Source organism: Bombus fervidus, chromosome 2 (assembly GCF_041682495.2).
Source record: "Bombus fervidus isolate BK054 chromosome 2, iyBomFerv1, whole genome shotgun sequence".
Taxonomy (NCBI): domain Eukaryota; kingdom Metazoa; phylum Arthropoda; class Insecta; order Hymenoptera; family Apidae; genus Bombus; species Bombus fervidus.
In genome coordinates this window covers 11262987-11283436 of record NC_091518.1, presented here as the reverse complement: position 1 = coordinate 11283436, position 20450 = coordinate 11262987, and the positions used below count along the sequence as shown (strand labels likewise).

The 20450-nt window shown below is 44.3% G+C and overlaps 2 protein-coding genes and 2 long non-coding RNA genes across 6 annotated transcripts in view; 2 read left to right on the top strand and 2 right to left on the bottom strand.

Annotated features, from left to right (window-relative positions):
* Positions 1-20450, top strand: part of LOC139997837 (coiled-coil domain-containing protein 102A) — a 331009-nt gene that overhangs the window by 256775 nt on the left and 53784 nt on the right. The gene's annotated exons all lie outside the window — the stretch shown is intronic.
* The window catches only part of Klu (zinc finger protein klumpfuss), a 70512-nt gene that overhangs the window by 10294 nt on the left and 39768 nt on the right, over positions 1-20450 (top strand). The window contains exon 1 of one of the 3 annotated variants that reach the window (XM_072022697.1): positions 7395-8490. The exons of the other annotated variants lie outside the window; for them this stretch is intronic. The gene's annotated coding sequence lies outside the window, so the exon portion shown is untranslated. Of the gene's footprint in view, positions 1-7394; positions 8491-20450 lie in introns of those variants that run through there. 3 annotated transcript variants of the gene reach the window in all.
* LOC139998270 (uncharacterized) lies at positions 2704-4514 on the bottom strand. The gene is made up of 2 exons (XR_011803216.1): positions 4252-4514; positions 2704-4164 (listed from the first exon to the last, which is right to left on the bottom strand). It is a non-coding gene; the product is annotated as an uncharacterized lncRNA (long non-coding RNA).
* Positions 13461-15817, bottom strand: LOC139995951 (uncharacterized). The gene is made up of 3 exons (XR_011802095.1): positions 15601-15817; positions 14682-14846; positions 13461-14284 (listed from the first exon to the last, which is right to left on the bottom strand). It is a non-coding gene; the product is annotated as an uncharacterized lncRNA (long non-coding RNA).

Genomic DNA, 20450 nt, shown 5'->3' with positions numbered 1-20450 from the left:
TGTTTTTTACCATATGAATAGCGACAGTCAGATTCGCGTCGCACGCAGCGGACGTATTAATTACAACCTGTTGAAGATGAATTTTATTCTAAATTACAGTATGGTATTTGCGTAAAATTTCCGTGTCAGCTCTTGACATAAAGCGGAGCGTTATATTATCGTCGCGCCGCCTCTCTAAGCCACCGATAATAATATTTATTGGATGTTACCGAGCGCGTAACGCAACGGCAGAACAATTTACGTTCCCTTTGATGGTTCGGGGCTTCCTTTCAATACCGTCTCGAAAGGATCGCGAAACTGTTCGGCAGGAAGGGAAGGGGCGAGGAAGCGTTTTGTGCTGCTGTTGCGCTGAAAGGGAGGCTCTCCGGTTGCGAAACCATCGAAACGATGCCGCGGGCAATCGTTAATAATAAGAGTGTATTATGAGCCGCGGAATCAAAGTGTAGCGTGCAATTACGTGTCAATTCCGTCAACGTATTTCGTCACGCTGCAGGATGCCTTCGGTGACCAAAAAGGAACGCCCGTTCCTTCTCTGTGTGTACGTATACCTGGAGAGGCGTCGCGTGTTTGTTGCTTTCTTTTTCAACTTCACCTCTCCTCTCTGTACTTTCCTAGTCGCTGCCATTGGCGTCGGGACCGATTTAATTGCACAAGTTGAAGACTTGAACTTCGACTATACCTTCCTTTTCGTTAAATTTTCATCAAAAATTATCAATCGATTCTTGACGGATTTTATGGTAATATTACACTATTGTAAGAATTTCCTCCATACATAATTAAAGTATATGTTTAAAGGTGACTTGTACGATTCAATGCGGTTTCGTTTAAGGACCTGTGATCGCAGAAAGACACCCTCGACCAGTGGGTAACTTAATATAACTCCCGGTTCCATTATTCTTCCGGGGGCGAAAGAGAACAAATAGAGACAACGGAGGGTTACATCGCACCCCTACGGGTTTCGTTATTCCTGCGCCATTGTTTCGCGGTAACGTGCAACGTGCAACGTGGACGTGGGTCTAAAAGGCACGTATAGGCACGTAACACACACGCTCGGTTTACACGAGAAGCAAACGTACAAGGCAAGCTGCAACAGCGAACCTCGTCATAACGGTCGTCCAAGAGGTTATGGGGAATACGGGCGACAGGACAGCCAGCAGCCAGGGCCATTATTGTGTACGGACGACGATCTTTATGTAAGATCTTACACGGGAGAGACCCATGGGGTCCTGCGGCGCACGCCCATACCGTCGAGGGTGGCTGTGGTTTCACTATTTTTCTTCCCTTCTTGCTTCCTCCTTCGGGAGCACCGTAATCTTTCTTCTCGTCCTTTCCTCTCCTTCCCTTTTGCCGCCTCGTAAATCTCTTTAGGTGTTGAAACATTCGACGTAGAACGGGTTTTATGCCACGGGGTGGAGAACACGTCGAAAAAGAAACGTTCGGCTTCTTTGGCTCGATAAACTTTTATTTAATCGATACATCCACGTTCGCTTCTGTATATTTTTGAAAGTGTGTTACAGATTTAAAATTACGATATTGTCAAGAACGTATTCGTAAATTAATATTTAACGTACACCGACTTAACGTCAATTTATCGAAGGCTATGGGTACCTCGTAACCGATTTCTTCCAATCGGTTATCCCTGACATAAAATCCTGAACAGTTTTTGCATACGTCGTGGTATCTCGATGAAACGGATGACTCATTGGATGTACAGGGAAATCGTGGCGAGAGGGTCCCGTAAGCGAAAGCAGCAACAGGTGGCAAGGAAAAGCAGACGCGATCTGCCGCCGCGTGAGAATCAATCACGGAAACAAATCTCCTTTATTTGATCTCCATTCATCTCCTGTCACACTGTTACGACCGACATTCTTCCAATTTACACAACCTGGTCTCTGTTCAATTTTCGCTGGTATCAAAAAGAAACATTAACCAAGAGAAATCTCTCAAAACGAGGATACGAGGAAAGTATCATATATGTAATACTATCAGCCAGAAATCTGAAAAAACAGACCCACTTTGGTTCTTGTTGGTGTCGTGAAAACGAGATCAATCATGCCACATATTTCTCCCCACGATCCCGACATACACGTACGATCGTTGGCTCTCGCTCCCAATCTTCACGGTTGACAATTATTGACACGATCGTCGGTCATTAAGGATCTTGTAGCTACAAGAGCTCTCGCTCAGAAAACTCGTGTCTTTTTTCAAGCGATTCCGACAGCGTCAACTCCCACCAAGCTTGTTCTCGTCGTGAAGGTATTCATCCCCGCGGCCAGCCGTGGATAGCCATTAATTGGCCCCGTTCCTCGAGAAACCGAGGAAAACGTTCTAGTGGTGGCAGCCGGGCACGGCCGCGTCCCTCTCGTTATAGTCGTCGCGTGTACAAACAGGATCTGGTAGTGGTTGTGGCGATAGGTTGGTAGGGGCAAACCCTAATGAGGATCCCCTACCATAGACTGCCGACCGGCCGCCGCAAAGTAAATGAGCAGGTGCCTCTGGTATGCGCCCCGCCTACGCTTTCCACTTGCTCTTGTCCTCCACCACGAGTTTCTCGGGTGTCTTTTTCTTTTCCTCTCTTTTTTTCTCTCCATGCCACGCAGCCAGACCGACCGTGTCGCGGAAAAGTGGTTCTTGATATACTACCGAAGTCTACAAACCCGCGGACAGATTATGTTCGTATATTTCTTTTTTTTTCTCTCTCTCTCTCTTCCTTTCTTCCCTTTTTATTTTTATCGTGTCCTTCGATCGATCGAACCGATTGCATTAGGGCGCATTAGGCCGGGCCGGTATCATAATTCAGGATTAATTTTTCAAAGGGTCGGGACACCGTGTCTTCGTTACCGAGTTGCAACGTCGTACTAGCAAGATTTTTATGTTGAGAACTTGTTACAGTGTCGGCTAATCTGCGACTGGTTTTTCGATGTTGCCAATGAATCCTGTGTATCTCGGTAATTAACATAATACAGCGATTTCGGTAGCGACAATGTGATGGTAGGATATTTGAAGGACCGATCTGTTCAGGGTGATTTGCACGTTCGACCATCGTCGGTCGTTAGACTTTTCAACCTTGAAAGACCTTCTCAAGGTGAGGAGACGCGGTGACATGTTCGGCTATATCGGGAGGAGAGTTCTCGGAGCTAGACTCCTCTTCTAGGGTATATACGTGGCCGTGAAGTGGTCTTCGAGACAGAGCAAACGCGCGCGCTTTTTAATACACTGGCCGGTACCTCGGCTGCGTGGACACGCACGAACGTGCGGACGCATCACGTGTTTGCTTAAAATCTTGACGCATGACCGGCCGATTTGTTTTTCCATTCGCAGGGCCGCGGCTACTCACGGTGTTAATCGAACACGTTCTATTATAGAATCTAATATGTACCTTTAGTTTCCATTCATTACTTATACGTTATTTTTACTTCGTTCTGTGAAAATTTGAATCATTTGTCAAATACTGTTTGCAACGAGGGAATAAATTACAAAATTCTTAAGAGGAAAAAGAATAACATTTTAACCTTCTTGAGCTATTTCTCTATGATTATAAATTATAACGAAGAATTTTCTATTCTAGATCGTCTGATTGTTTCGGAGATGACAGAGGAGAAGATATAAAGTTTTAACCTTCTCGGAGTGTTTCTCTATGATAATAAATTATAACGAAGAATTTTTTATTCTAGATTCTCTGACTGTTTTAGATATGCAAATATCGAAGTTATCGGTGAATTCAAAATCCGATCCTGTTAGTTTTCCAGGAGACGAGTCATCGTCCGTCCTTCATGGACGTTACGCTATTGGTGACACACGCGTCTCGTTTCCTTCTTCTCGATCCTCTTTGTGCGTTGACTCCCCGGCTTCGGAGGAGGACAGAGCCCCGTCCTAGGGACCTTCGTTCGTCGCGGTATGTAAATACGTGGAACGAGAAGACTCCTCATCTCGAACGACCGACCGCGGTGCATCGTATCGTATTCTGCCGCCATTTGTCTTCGCGATCCGGGATTACGTTACCACGATGATACACGATGACATTTATTTTGGGATTTGTACGGGTCCCTGTGGCCCTTCCCTCTACGGTGTGGATTCTACGTGAACGCATCTTTCGTCGGACTGCTTGCACGTCAGTTCCTATAATGATCACGGAATGCTCTCAAAACTCAAATTTCGCCGCCACTGTAAAGTGGACATCCAGAAATAATTAAGAGATTGCGTGGTCAAAGGGGGAGGGGGGAAACCGGTGACTAGAGATATTTAAGTTACCGTTGTATTTCCGCGAGTCTTCGTACTTCTTCGTTCTTCAAATATTACTTTCTTATCAATTATCATAGCGTTGATAGAATAAGCTTGAAATCTGAAGATTGAGATCATGGCTGAAGCAGTAAATGTTAGAATTTCCTAAATGCGAATTTTGAGGTGTACGGATTCTGATCTTTAAGGTTTTTAATTTCTAAATCTATATACGCATATAGGTAGACACATATATAATAGTCGTGAATGAGACGTGATTCGAAAAATGAGGATGACAAGGAAGTTAGAGCATCATCTTAATGTCAAATATTATTCATTAGAAATGTACGAATCGAAAAGGCAAGTGAACTCATTATTGAAAGATGTTGTAAATAAATATGTTTAAAAGTCTTGTGTACGAAAGGCAGAAACTGATTAAACCAAACAACGATTCAAGCTTCCGTAGTTGCTTTCCGTAGAAAAAGAATAAACAAAATATACCACTGAATTGTTAATTATTCAAAGTTGAAGAGCTTCAAAAAGTTAAACTAGAAGCTTCAAAAAGTTCAATTTCATATCGTGCCAGTCCTACAATCTCTGTCTTTAAAGCTCAAAAGCTATGATTCCCCGTGAAGTAACGTATGTAAACAGAACACGATGGAAGATCGATAGATTCTTGCGATTCGAAATTGAATAATCGTGTGAAAATTGTGTAAACGCAGATGCCGTTAAGGAGCCATCACCCCATCGACGAGATACGGGATAAAAAGGGAGCACGTGGCAAAGATCAAACAGCTGGATCATCTCGTGCGTGCGTGCCTTTAGGTAAGGATCTTTTTCTTGCGGAAAAGGTGGGTACACGTTCGACCCAGGTGCAACCTCGGAAACCTTGGAAGGCGTGCGTGACAATGCTCGTATGCGCGTGTGGGATTCGTCGTGACGTGAAAGTCGTTCGAAATAAGAAAAGAGAAAGAAAAAAGAAAAAGAAGGCACGGCTTCCCTTCGACCGGTATAACACGAAAAACAGAAAGAATCTACCTACCACGTATGAAATATGATAGCTTCTCGTGTAATTTCATTAATATCTACTTATCAATAATATTTCAATGGGAAGAGACGTAACTATGCAATTTTCCCACGAAGAGACAGATGCGTGGTAAGGAAGTTACAATGGATATAAAATATAAACGTATAGGTAGAGAATGAGGCAGCTACGTCACAGAAGAGTTACGTCAACGCGACGTCGATGTTGGCAAAGAAATCAGGAAACAACGGAGCGAATGACGCGCCTATATGAATAGCTATATGAATAGCTATGCACGCGCCAAGCATCGAGCCTGTAATTATCGTATGTTTAAATTTTACGGATCAGTCGCCGAAGAAGCGTGGGTAGCTTGGAAGCGAAATATAGCAGAGATAGGTTCGAAAGTGCGAGTTTCCTAGAAGGCATCGGTTCGATCGCGCCTCATTAAGGCTAATGACGTAGATGGCATAATTATTCTAATACGAGAGAGGTAATTCATCCATCCCGAACCTATCAATTCATTGTAATTATACGAAGCATACGTTCCACTTTCTGTGGACTTTTTTTACCAAATTACACGTCTCACGGCAGTCGGCCGTGCAACAAGGAAATCATGATTTATCGAACGAGACTCGGGTCACCGGAAATTTTATTAATCCTAACCGATATTCCTCCTTCTTCTTCTTATTGAATTAATAAAACGGGATCCTACTATCCGGTAAGAAGGACCGTCGCGTCGTGCGTCCATTAATATAGAAACGCGTAGTTAATACGTCGCAAATGGTATCTGCGTGTAACGCTTAAAAGGAAGTAGACGAGCGTTGAATATATTCATGGCACACGAGTTCCTAAAATAAATCGACTTGAGTATTCTGCACTTTACGGTTCTCCGTGTGGTATCGGACTGTCGTCGTCGCGTCGTTCGGTTCTTCCGTTAAAGAAAAAGAAAAAAAAAAGGAAAGAAAAGGAAAAAGATGGTAAACACGAGCGTCTAGAAAAAATTCAAATGGTCGGAGCGACCACTTAGCGAGTACTCTCGACGTAGAGGACACGTGTCTAAAGCGTGGCTAGAACCTTAACCACGTGTCAATATCTCAAGGGACGTTTTGTTTACGAAAGTCATAGACGAGGCGAGACACGTTAAACATTTTTATCCAAGACGTTGAAAAATAAAGAAAAAGAAATTGCCGAACACTTTGCTATGCCTACCATGCACGAGCTACAACGATCGCGTATATATAATACGTTTCATGGTTCGTTCCACCGAACGACATACCGTACCTGTTTCACGAGATGAATAACACTAGAGACTCGCAAAAACCGGAACTCTAGCTTGCTCATTTTTTGCCCGCTTTTTCCAAGTCGTTTCACGGTATCAGTTCCGCGAGAAATTGTTTTCCAGTATCGTCGTAGTTTACGTTTACGAACGGTCATCGGAGAAAAAGCAGTCACGTGATCCGCATCGGCGCGCGCACACTTGTTGCGCACCGTGTAAAGAACGCGCCAATAAATAATAGACGCTACTTGTTTTACTCACGTCGTCGCAGCAAGAAGAAGGAGAGAAGAACGAGCAAATCGTCTGGAAGGCATCGATCCCCGTCGAGTCTTAGGATTCTCAGCATCCAACGCAACGTGTTCCTTATCAACGAGCTTTTGCGCGCGCAAGCACGCATCCTCGGCGCGTGGGCAGGCCCGAGTAGAGAAACCAGTAAAAGAGACTTCCCTCTCTGTCTCGTTCTTCTCTTCCGCCGAGCGAATCCACCACGATTCTCTTTCTCTGTCTCGTCATCGGTTACCTTGCCGGTAAAAACAGCACGAGGTGGCCGGTCGCGCGAACAAGAGTAGGGGGATAGGCGTGGTTCAATTCTCGTAGGTGCACTCGGAAACGATAGTGTTCGTGTGCCCACCTCGCGCCTACTGAGCTCGGTTAGGCCGACGTGAACACGAAGGGGGGCGAGTCTGGCCGAACAACAAAGGTGGTGGGGATAGCTGTCACGGGCCGAGCAGTGGGGAGAGAAGGGGAGTTAAGGTTCGCACACACGAAAATCAGTGGGGACGCGGCCTGTGCACGTGTAGAAAGAGAGAGGGGCGAAGGGAGTCGAACACGGCCGAAGGTGAAACCCGCGAGCCGTCGTAGTCTCGCAGTCGGCGCGAGACCGCGCTACTGGAAGGGTCGGTGTGTTGTCATATATGTGAATGTACGCAAACGCCTCTCTCAGATTCTCTCTTTCCACCGCACTCACCTTATATTCACCTCACTCGCACGAGAATACCGACAACGACAAACAAAACCATTAGACGACAGAGTATAGGAGAAAACGCGCGAGGAAAGAAGAGACGAAGTTGGCTGCGTGTCGCGAACCACCCCTTCCCGCTCGCCGAGTGACCGAAGCAGAGAAACAGTTTTTTTTCTCATCTCGTACGTAGAGGAGAGACGACCGCGTTTGCAAACCGCGTCCAAAAGTTAAGTACACGCGATCGAAATTTTCACATCCATTTACAGCGTCGCTGTACGAAAATTTACACAGTACGATACCAACACGGTGAGCCAGGGGTGTGATCTTAGAGAAGAGAAGTTACACGATCGGTTGGATACCGACGGACCGAAGAAGTCTGTGATCTCGATGTGCCTGGTTGTATATTGTTTACGAAACGTATCGGTTCGTAGCGTGTTTATGCGCACCTCACGAACAGAACTGGGAATAAGTGCGTTCGCAGGAACGTGTGTGTTTATTGAGCAAAGGATACGCTTTTGACGACATCGATCGTCGATCGACGAGGAACTTTTCCTCTTTAAAATCGTAGTGCCATTTTCTTTGATGAAATTAAAGTAGTGAGAGACAGAAAAACGTGTGTCGTGCCGCTGTATTGCCGTTTAGATAGGAAAACGAAAAAGGAAAGATAACAGGGGCGCAGCGTGGATTGTGTGTGATATTCCATCTACGATCGATCATCGTGGTATTATTGGTGTTGATTGTTGTTTGATAGCCGTCTATATCTACCGCCCGAGTTGTGTTAACGACCGTGTAAAGAAACTCGTTGCGACGGCTCGGAGACGATCGCTACTGTGATAACGAACGATATTCGTTTTGAAATTATGTTCAGTGCCTGCCTCTGTGATCCGTGACATTACTACCGTCGGAAGTATACCTCGAAACCGTCAACTAGATCACCACGTTTAAGTGTCAGAACAGAAGGAGTTGAATTTTGAAAGCATCGGATGCGCGGGAGCCTTTAACGATCACCGGGTAAGCCATAAAAGGCGAATTTCTTTTATATCGTTACGTTGACATTGTGCGCCACGCCGGCCACGAGATACACGCGTTATCTATCAGTCGAGTGACTATGTGACAGAGCTATATGATCATCGTTAAATCTGTACAACGTAATTACCGATACGAATCGTTCGTATTTATCAAATTTCCGATGAGAGGTTCACGTCGTACATCTCCGTCGATTTATACCTTCCGATTCTCGAAAGTAAACAATTCGATCAGTTACTTCCAACGAATGTCACTTTTACAAGCAATGAGGTTATGTAAGTTTTTCGTATACATCATATACTTATGTAAAGTTGAATGATTATTTCACTTTATGTTTGTAACCTCACTTGTTGTTCGAGAAATCATTTCCAGTGTTGTTTTTTGCTATCCTTTATGGGTATATCGAACACTAGTAAAGTAACGATCCAAGGAGAATAAATTTCACGTAGAAAACGTTGTGGAAGCGATACGATAACCAATAATTGATATCAAAGCCGTTTTTTCTCACCCTCGACGACAATGTCGGGCACATTTATAATCCGTGTCACACAACTCTCCTCTCATCGTCACGTGCGAGGGCGGTTTAATGCCACGCGTCGAGCTCGTTGAAGCGTCGCGGCGCTAAGCGTCGGAAGTAGAGCGGATGCGCGTATTACGGCAGACGCGCGTGAACATCTCTTTTCACGCACGACCTTTTCCGTCCTATAACGTCGCAACGAATTTATAAGCTCGTTTAATTTTATCATCGACAGATCAAAACTTCTCGCGACTCACGTTCCGAGATGACTATGTATTTTTTTTTCTCTCGTGGAAGTTTCACGTGGTCATGGAACCGTGGATCTTTCGTTCGTTCGTTCGCTTGCTTTTTTTTTCACCGCTAACCTGTTTACACTTGTGCACTCGTGCATGCGTGTACGTGTCGATGAAAAAGTTTTTTTGTCGCGGGTTAACCATCTTCGGGCGTAGGTAGCAGCGTCACGTGCGAGGGTGGCTTAATATCGGAAGTGGAGCGAACACGCGCGTTAGCCCAGCCACGTAGAACGATCTGCTACGACCAATCTCTTTTACGCGTGTCCCTTCACGGCTCGTGACTCTGATGCGCGTGCTAAGCGTGACGCGCGCGTGCTAATCCTTTGTGTCGATGTTGCCAACGTGCGAGCATTTCGCTAAATATTGCCTTGTTTAAGAATTTCACGTGCGTAAAAGAATTATTCGATGCTCTTCTATATATAATGCATATATGTATAACATCTCTATTCTGATTTTATCGCACCAACGATACTATTTTATCTTTTCTACGTTCGATATTACATCGGGTAGATTGAATTCATTCAGTAGCTGGTTCACGCATATAACATAGAGTATAGGATAAGAAATATATCTACTCATTTCTAGAATTGACGTTAGTAATCGCATTAAAGCCCGTCACGTGAAAGAAAATCGCCGATGGTGACGTATTCATCGGCTTCGAGTGTAATCAAAGTTTATTCACGCGTGCCGCGGCCAATGGAACGCAAATCGTGCGAACCGTAGGCTCTATTGTCTTAATCGGACCTGTGTACACCGATAAGCGACGAAGTCCAGCGTTTCTCTTTCGGCGGGTGAAAAAGTGAGACGGTATACCAGGTGTCAGGTGTCACGGCTGTCCGGTTTCGTTTGCAAACACGCCGAACAACAAGAACGTTTCTTGTCGATCCTTCTCGAGTGCTTCTTTCCAGGTGGTTCCTCGAACGGCGGTAGTGCCGCTACGAGAAAATATTGTTTTTGCTCGTCGACTTCGTAAACCGCTCTCGAACCCTGTTTATTTTTTTTTTTCTTCTTTTTTCTCAATTCACAATTCAATACAAGCTAACTTGCGCGAACTCGTTGATCATTAATACCGACGAAGAGCTATTATTACAGTTTACGCCGGGGAACATATGCGCGACAGTGTTTTTTGTGCGCCACGTTACTGCAATGTGCATAGTTGATCCGTGCGACAGGCGTGTACAACGCGATTGTAGCATAGGTATATTCCATCGATCTAATGGTCTAATTGTCCTCTCGAAGTGGGCCTCCTCGCCTCTTCGTCTCCCTCTTGGGTCTCGGCTAGGATAGAGAAACGTGTCGCTCGCTGTTTCCTGACGATTGCGCAATTTCTTCGAGGACCGATCTTCTCGAGAGGTCGCCACGGTGTAAAAAGGATCGCGGAGCGCCGCCCATCGGGCGACTTGTCATTCGTCGATCCGTATCTATGCGGACGATTTATCGTGCTTTATGCACATATTCGCGCCCGCCGGTTGCTGGCGGTGCAGCGTTTGCGCGCCGCATGCGGGCAGCTGCATCAAGACCAGGGCCGCCCTGCGCATAATGATACATTGCGCCGGACATGAAAGTTATAAGCTTTAATTCGAGGCTCGCGCGATTCGCCGTACGGTGACCGTATATCGATCGCCAATTTGCTATGCAGATCCAAGGCCTTTCGGTGCGCTCCCTGACGCAGCCCCTGCAATCTTCCCTCCCCTTCCACCCTTTTCACCCTTTTCCATCGTGCTTGCCAGGCCATCTCGCTTCCACCGACACGCGGGAGCAGTCACTGTACAGAAATAGAATAAGCGAGGATTAAAGTACGCGCTATCGCCACGATAAGATTATACTCCGGCTCCGATCTGAAGACGATTACACGTCTTGTCGTTCGTCGTGAGTTTTCTTGTTTCCCGTACGTTCCAACGCACTCCTCGAACGCTCCTGTGTCTGCCTGCGTTAGCGAAAGTCTATTCTTGTGATTCGTTCGTTTAGGACACGCGAATTTAGTTCGTCCAAAGATATTCAATGATTCTTTTCCTAGATCATGCGAATCGAGAGACATACATTGAGAATAATGGATATGTGAATCTACGCTACTGTTCTTTTTTTTTTTTTTTCAATTTCCGTGTTTTCTACTCGCGTTGCTTCGCTAAATTCTGCCGAATTTATTATCTCACGCACGTGACCAAATCGCGTATTCCGATAAAAATTCGATAATCTATCCTCTAGAATCTCGTCTAGATCGAATTGAGTAACGTATATCCAGTATCGAGTAGTATTCGTTATCCATTCCGATATCATCTTCGATCATCCAGCTCTGTATTTTCATTTGTAGACAGTCGAAGCTCGAAACGTATTCACATTGTATCGATAAATGTATACCGAACTCGGATTGAACCAGACCCCAATGATACAATGTCTTCTTTGACGGCCGCAGACTTACGCAGCGAAACAAAAGACGAAGAAAATATTCGGACCTGGTGAATCAGAATCGTACGCGTTCCGTTTGTGCGGCACGGTCGAACATGATCAATCTCTCGCGGCGCAGCGCGGCATCGCAATTAGGAAATCCATTTGATGTAATTGCGCGAACGACGCGATGGCCTGGTAGCTGGTTGGTCATTTCTCGGCTACCGCGGTTAATCAAACGCCTGTAGTCATCCACTTGATCATTTACCTATACCCATAGACCGATATCGAGACCTGCTTCGACCATATCTGTTGGTCTTTGCAGTTCCCCCACGGGTATACCGATCGTTGGGTTTCCAGGCAATACAGGACGATCGTTGTTTCCATTCGAGTGTGGATTCGATGAGACCGAGCCCTGTATCGGTGCTGATCTCGGTAGCCAATCGTTGACGCGTTGTGAAGGACGAAGACGATAACAAAGACGACGATCGTAATGGCCGCCGATTAACGACTTAACGACCCCCGTTCGGTAGACTACGGTAAATTGTAGGTATGTTCGCGGCTATGGACAGGATGTTGAAACTGGATCGTGTCTGACTATATAAAGATGTGATTGTATCAAGGTAGTTTGTGGAAATTTGATAGTGGGTTTAACGCGAGAACCGGCTTCAAGAGCAAAATAAAAAGGATCAGAACGATTTGTCGCTCTTTATTGAAATTATAGGAACTTACAATCCTGGTATGTACTTCCTTCGAGATAGGGATGTGATTTTAAAATTTAAATTCAAGATTGTGAAAATACAAGTTGAGATTTGTTTCCTTTGAATTAGACGTTTTTTCCAAATCCTCTCGTTTTCTGTTTATTTCAGTACAAAGAAGACTCGTTGGTTCTTTTGATATTAATCCTGCTGCGATCGTTAAATTTGTGTATTTTAATCCGCTTTGATCTCTCAAACTGAAAAGACTTTTTACAAGAATTCTCGAAAAATGTTTAACGTAAGATTGAAGTGAAAAATCATGCATCGATGATAATTCTATCGTACTTTGCTCGAACTGGAGATATTTTTCCAACGTTAAAGATATACAATTGGCTCGAAAGAACGCAGTAGAGTTAATAGGATACGCTTTATACAAGATTTATAAGGAGCGTTACTCGATCGTAGTTTCGATCTGCAGCAAATATCAGCTCGATCTTTTGTCCTTTGGCCCGTAGCTGGTGCAATTTCGAACGTACGCCTACGGAAATTGGACAACGGCGTCGTAATGATCAACCATTATGCTAATCGCGCGCGAGGATAAATCTCGCACGATGATACACACGCGGTGAATTGTCACCTGCGTGTACAAAGACAGTACGCATCGCGGGAAGAGAGAGAAAGATATGTCATGCAAATTGTAGCCTGGTTCGCGTTCGTAGTTCACGCTAGAGCTACGTGGCTATTACGTTTCAAATATAAACGCCACATAAAGGACACACTCTGCATTGTTAGACTAATGGTCTAATGAACTGAACAACGTCTTGACGGAAGAAAGGATCGAATGATACGTTTGACCCGCGTGAAATGAGGCGGAGCCGGTGAAAAACCCACCACGAAATTTAGGTTAGAGGTGGTGCAGGGTGTTTGCACGAACGATTTCTTACACAGCATCTATAAATATAAATACGCGTATTCGATCGCAAACATTTGAAGATCATGGTAAAAGGGCATGATAAATACAGTTTTGTTGACTCTTTTTATTTTGATATCGCTTTACGACTAAACAAGAATATTTTCATATAAAATACTTAAAACTGGAAAAAAGCTAGGTTCGATCAAAGATACAATTGTTGAGATATACAATACTTTTTGGTATTTTAATATTTTCAATGTTTGAATATCTTTTAATATTTTCACGTTATGATAAGCAATATTTGTTAAATTACGAAGAGGATGCTGAAATATTTATTTAGTTTGAAAATTAAATACCAATTATAGTAACGTGCTGACTTTTAAACCCGTTAGCCTTTAAAGAATGGAAAATATAGTTTATTATGTTCTTCCTCTGTGGTCTTCATTTGTATAAACATGGTACACAGTTATAATTAAATAACCATATACATGGATATTTACACGAACATTTATATTTATAGTAATAAAAAATTCTAAATATCAACTTGGTAAAATGCAAAACGCAATCTGATACAGCGATGATGACAACAGTTTATCTAAAGTTATAAACGAAACAAGCAGAAGAACGAGTCGAGGAAACAGGTAGAAGCATACAGCGAAGCCCGTGTGAATCTTTATCTACCTAATTCGTCGGTCAGATGGTAAAAGACCCGGACGAGGCAGCGCGCGTAGGTGGCTGGCCATGGAGTTTCTTCATCGGCTCGCAGGTGTAACGCTGGTTAACACACGACCAATCCCTTTTGACGATATATTATCCTCCGGTTGTCCCTGGTCGATCTCCGACGAGAATTATGTGGAAAGTACTGGCTTGCGTAAAGTGCTGCCTATTTCTCTCTCGATTTCTGTGTCCTCGAGCGAATGGACCCGTCTTTGGACTCGCCGTACCGTCGAATTATTGTCCTCGTGAATCTGTGCTGGAAACGTGGCATAAATTCTCGTTTCTTCTCGTTCGAGGCAACGTCAACGTTCACCGTTATGCTAATCCACCTTTCTCCGCTGCGACACGTACATTTTGTTTCCTTCCTTTCTATCAAAACGAAACTTCGATAAAACTACGAACAGATAAAACTTTAAATATTCTTTTGTGAACTCACCGCGATATAAAAACCTGTATTTCCATATATATATTTTTCATCATTTTATTATCTCAATTTATAAATTCAGATCTCTCGATTCGTACGATGCGTATATACGCGTTACCGGTGTACGTACGCGAAAGAGGTGGAGTTTCGAGAAGATGGAAGCGGCGATAGCACAGAGGCAAGAGGATAGAGTTGTTAACCGTACCGTGAAGCGTTACACAGGGATTACCTGGCGTTGGTGGATGAAAGCGAGGGTTGCGCCAGAGAAAAGCTGGAGGGGTTGTTACGACGTCCTTGACCGTGAATCATCCCCGTGCGGTAGCCAGCCTGCAGGTTGGTTGGGTTGTACGGTAGGATGCACACCGGAGGCTATCTCGTCTCGTGCTCTGCTCCTCTAGAAATCAATAGCGTTCTCGTTTGTTGCCGGTAGGAAATTATGCCAGCCTCTAAACGGATAGATCTCCACCACGAATCCGTATAACTCACGTAATCCGTCTGATTTTTCGATACTAACAATTTTGTCGGCAAGCTGTCGTCGTTTAAAACCACTGTTAATGTTGCAAGTTTGAAGGCAAACCGCGCTTCAACGAAGGGGTATTTAAATCTACCGTGTTATTATGCAGATTTTACGACGAGCGTAGTTTGCAGTTAATAAGTGTCCGCTTCAACAAGAGTCTGGCTAGCGTGTGGATTTAATTAATTGTTCTATCGACGGACTGTTTTTCTTTTCGGTTGTCTGTTATTATCGGAAATTTCCTTTATCTTTATGTCGCTGTATTTATCGTTTGAATTAAGATGTTATTTGCTGATCGTGGTACGATTTCGTCGAAGCCAGTGTAACAAATCTTTATTGCACTCTGCAAATACATGATTAACCGCACAGTAGCGTGTGCAGGTCACGTTACACATAGCAGTCGTGTAGATCTCCACGTCAAACCCATAAACGAACGTACGGAGATTTCATATTCGCGAAAGGTTTACGATCGAATCGACGTAGATTTCCGTTTTGCAACATGTACCGCGGGTGACGGCCGCTTGAAACTATGTACATATTGCTCGGTATATAGTCGACAGGTTGAATCGAGAGACGCGGGAGGTTTCGTATCAACTTGGGAAAAAAATCACGAAAACTGTATCTACCAGCGTACCTTACGCGTAGTACGTACAAGTTAGCCAACCGATACTCGCTCATATCCGTCGATGTTTCATGTTCACGATCTCGTGTAATACACCCACTAACGCGAGTTGATTTTAACAGAGTAATTAACACCCACGCGAGCCAGTTAGCTGCCAAGCGCGATTGACTTTGCTTTCAAAACAGAATGATTTGCCTTGCGTACTTTTTTTCGTGTCGATCAATACAATCGTTTTTAACGTTCAATTTTACTATCGTTGACTTCGATTCTCTACCACTCCATTGAATATACATACATGTCAAATTCTCGCGTTATATCCAACGCCAGAAGATATTATAGAGCGATAGAATCATAAAAGACGCGAAACGAATCAAAGCCGAGCCAGACATCAAAGTCTTTCATTATGAACAAATTATGAAAGCGTTAAATTCGATTACAGGATCGTCTTCTTATGTACTCGCGATCAGGGTGACGATACTAAAGAGTCTCGTGTGGCTCGTGAGAACGAGTCACGAGCACGTTTTCCCGGCGGCGCGTTCTCTCCCGGAATTCCTCGTGTTTATATAGGTCAGGAGAGGCGCGTGGCGCCTATCGATCGACCCTGGAGTTCGAGTTCAAGGTCGCGCATCTCGTTTCAGAGGCTGCGCCTCGCGCGGCTCGCACACGTGCAATCCCGTGCAACCCTTCGCTTTACGTTGCCGGCTCTCCGTGCGCGAGTCATCGTCGAACGTTCTCTCAGAACCTGCCTTTCTTTCTTCGTTTATTTGGATCGATCAACATCTTCCTCGTGTAACGACGAAAAATACGTATAAAATAAACGTGCAAGATATAAGATGGAGGAGAACACGAAGGGAGGAAAATAATGGGTGTTAGGTGAAAAATGCGTTTTCGATCGATTAACATCATTATTCTATTCACGATCGATAGTCGTAATTCCAAGTTAATTTCTGGCCTCCCTTCGTTTGGATGCTGAAGACTGCGCGTTCGTCCGGTTATTGCAGAGGTGCTTGTTCCTCAGTTGCGGTTACTCGCTTCCGTAACGACCGCTGAACGATCGCCGGCGCTAGGAAAACGATCATTTTCTATGGTCGAACAGGTAGCTGGGTTGGGCCGGGTCGTTAAGTAGGTGTACATACCTGCCGCAATCGCGAAGTCGCCAAAGAGGCTGGCTACCGGAGTTAACGAGTCCCCGCAATGCCTGTACTGTCGTTGCCGATCATCTCGTCTTCGTCCTTCTTCCTCCGACTATCGTTGTTTCGTTTTCCGAGTCTCTTCATCGACGTTATTTCCTTGCCGCTCTTTTTTTTTCGCGTTTATAAGATCCGCGCGCCAACAAGATTTTGGTCTCGCTTCCTCTCACGTCGAAGAACTACCACCGATATGCGTGGGCAGATAGATAGATGCAGCCGGGATAAAAACGAATCGAGATATCGATAGCCGCCAACAACACGCGCCTTTGGCCGAAAATGAAGAACGACCAGTCTACCCCCTCGAGTTGTTGCACATATGCTCGTGTATAGCGAGACAGAGAGAAGGTCGTTATCGACGATCGAATCTTGGTACTCTGCTGATTCTCGAAGTGGGCTTACTACGCTCGACGTTCTCTTTGGCCTGTTGCAGCCAGTGGTTCCCAAAAAGATGGTCGTGTGCAGTATATACCTCTGACAAGTTATTTCGAGCTGGCCGATGTCGTTTTTTATTACGTCGTTGATCGGTGGCGACACCTGTCTCGTGAAAATCCGATAATCGCGAAAAACAGTAATTTTGCGTGGATGGTCTCTCAGCTGGGATTTTTTCCCCCCTTTTTTTTCTTAATAAATTGCACGGTGTTTAAGCCGTCGGAGTATCTTACGTCAGATTTATCTCGTATCGAGATTATTCGTTCCCTTGGAGTACGATGCGAAAACAACGTGGAACGTTATTCCACTCATCCATGCGCGTTTTCTTTCCATCCCTCTCCTGTTTTAATTAATCCTTATCCTCACCTGGCGGACGGAAAAAATTATGCCATTAACTGTCAAGAGTAAATCCGAGTTTCACGTGGCTCAGGTGGCGTAGAGGGCAATCCACCGAGATTCACTCTGGTACACCTGTTACGAGCGGCGTGGACCTCGAGGTTTCTCTTTCTTTCAGGTCCTCTCTCTCGCCCCTCATTTGTAGGTATCGCGGCCCTCCCACTTCTCCGTTATTTGTTCGTGCAGGTACCCTAACTGCTTATGCTCGGCCTTCTCTCTTCGGGGACCCGCGGTCTCTCGCGCGGCAATAAATTCTCTCCGCTGCTACTTCTTCGCCTTGTTCCACCTTCTTCTTCTCCTCGTCCGCCGCCGCGCTGGCCCTCCATATTCTACCGACAGTTTTTCTTCGCCTTATGTTCCGTCTCCGCGACTCTCCATTGTGCTACACACCGCCTTTAAAAGGTACTTTCATGCGCCTCCGGAGGCTTCAGCGAAAGGGTATCGATCTTCGATAGTTTCTCTACGAAAGCGTTGATGCCGCTGCTTGCCACCGGTTCGAACAACCGCGTCAGGCAAGGCGTAAGGCAATGTCACCATATTTTTCCTTTCCTTCCTTTTTTTCTCTTCTCTGTTTGTGATATTCCTCTTTTTTTTTTTTTTACAACCCCCGCCTTTGTTTTTCATAGTTACTCGACGAAGGACATTCAGCTTTGACGTCAGCTGTCAACTGCCGGGATTTATTCAACGATGAAATTCGAGGTTCGCCCAGCGTGGCGTCTAAATCAACCTCGCGGGTATCTACAACAAATCAAACGATAATTATCGGTTCGAATTGACGGTGTCGATACAAGATTCCTGCGATCGATAACGCGCGATAGAGAGGCGTTAAATATCGGGAGACCGCGAGAAAATAATCGGTACTTGACTCTAATCAACCTGTTCCACCATGCACCGCGATAAGGGTTTATTAAAGTAGTTCATTCTTTTTTCTCCTTGGCGATTTCCTTTTCGCCGATTTCCTTCGTCATTTTGCGGAGAATAGCCCGTGCAGCAGAAATTATCGCGTCGATCGATCTACCGTTCGCTCTTTTACATCGTTTCGATCGATGGATTTTCCGATCGGCGTCATGAATGAACGAGAACGATCGAGCTTTAATGCTGACAACCAGTTTCGAACGCTAGCGCGACGATGCTGTCGAACGTTGATTGAGTCCACTCATAGCCGCGTTAATTACACCGATCCCAACCGGTTATTATATAAAAGCTGCTCGAATAATCTTTCGGTTTGCCCGACGAATTAAGTCCGGGTTGCAAATTTTTATTTTTTTTTCAGTTAGATGTTAGTACATATTCATCAAGTGGATATAAAAAGAATTTTGCACGTATGCCTATTTTTCAAATGCTTTTTTCTGAGATTCTATGTCTCACTTTTAAATTTTTGTAGTCGCACGAGGATACTGTTAAATGGTAGAAAATTAGATATACTTGAACATAATTAATTGTTACACAAATATTTTTTATGAGCCCTGTATACGAATCTCACGACAGTAATCACTTTAACGATCGTCTGAGGGAATATTCAACTTTTTGCGATTTGTTTTTAAATAAGTGAACATATTGAAAAAGTAGTTGACTTTATACTTAAAAATATATATGTAAATATACAAAACCGCAAGGTATTAAAATTTCCTTTGCGTATATGTTCTACATAATACACGTATAAATCGCACGACACTTATGTCACGTTTCACTGATTCTGGCTATACGGTTTATATGGGAAAACTTTTAATTTTTCATTACTTGTTTAGATACAGATCTATGTACAAAGTGGCTTAAAAATATTTTATGGCGTGGCAACGGTTCAGTTTCCGTAAATTTACATCAATGTTTTCAGTGCTACAAAAATGATCCCAGGGACCATATGAACGAACATAGAGTCTTATGAGTAGCCCAGGTCTGAATTCGACTTTCGTCTAACGTACACTATATACTTACATGCGTCTGGTAATTACAAAGTCGAGCCGACCACGCGCCATCGTAACTCGCGCAATTGACGCTAATCGTCGAGACACGTTTCATTGGAATTCATATACCTACAACGTATAAAAATCTATACACCTTTCCGTGTCGCGAGATTTCACGGATTTGTTTCATACGGCGACAATTGCCGACAACTAGGCGAATATTCGAGCGTTAATTGAATCTCACTCGCGAGTCTTATCGAAAGACACGCGATACTCGCATGAACAGATCCACAAATCGAACGCGTAGTCTACATTTTTCTTCTGGTTTCGAATCATGTTGAAAAATTCCCTGCTACTTCTCTAAACAGGTGTTACGTTAATAACAGAGGACCAACGGGCGTGATTCTTTTTCCTGATTTTTGAATCGTTCGCGTGACTGACACTCATCGAACGTACCGATTACTCGACGATCTTTCGAAATTGTTTCTCGATACGCACGTCGTTACATCGAAAGAGAACACCGTTCGATACAGAGAACGAGCGTTCATTACGGTTACTTACTACTTCCTTTATAGCAGGTTCGCGCGTAAAGCCGCGTGTAATCCCCGTTTTTTGTATTTTTCTCGTTGCTCGGAATTTCGATGCAACTGACCAGCAAAAAGCTGCAACTGGAGCGTTATACTTAACGCGGTCCCAGAGTTTCGCTAATTACATACGCTTCATACAAGGGTGATCGAGCCTTGTTTTCTTTTATTGCATTCAGAGCCAACATTCATAAACACATTGAATCTATCGAGTAGGAAATGATAGGATGTACCTTTTTCAAAAGAGGACATGTAAGAGTTGTTCTAACTGAATTGATAACCCGTGAATTCGATCACTTGCCATTGGATATGATCGATTTGAATCGATTCGATCGTACGATATTCCTTCATATTCCTTT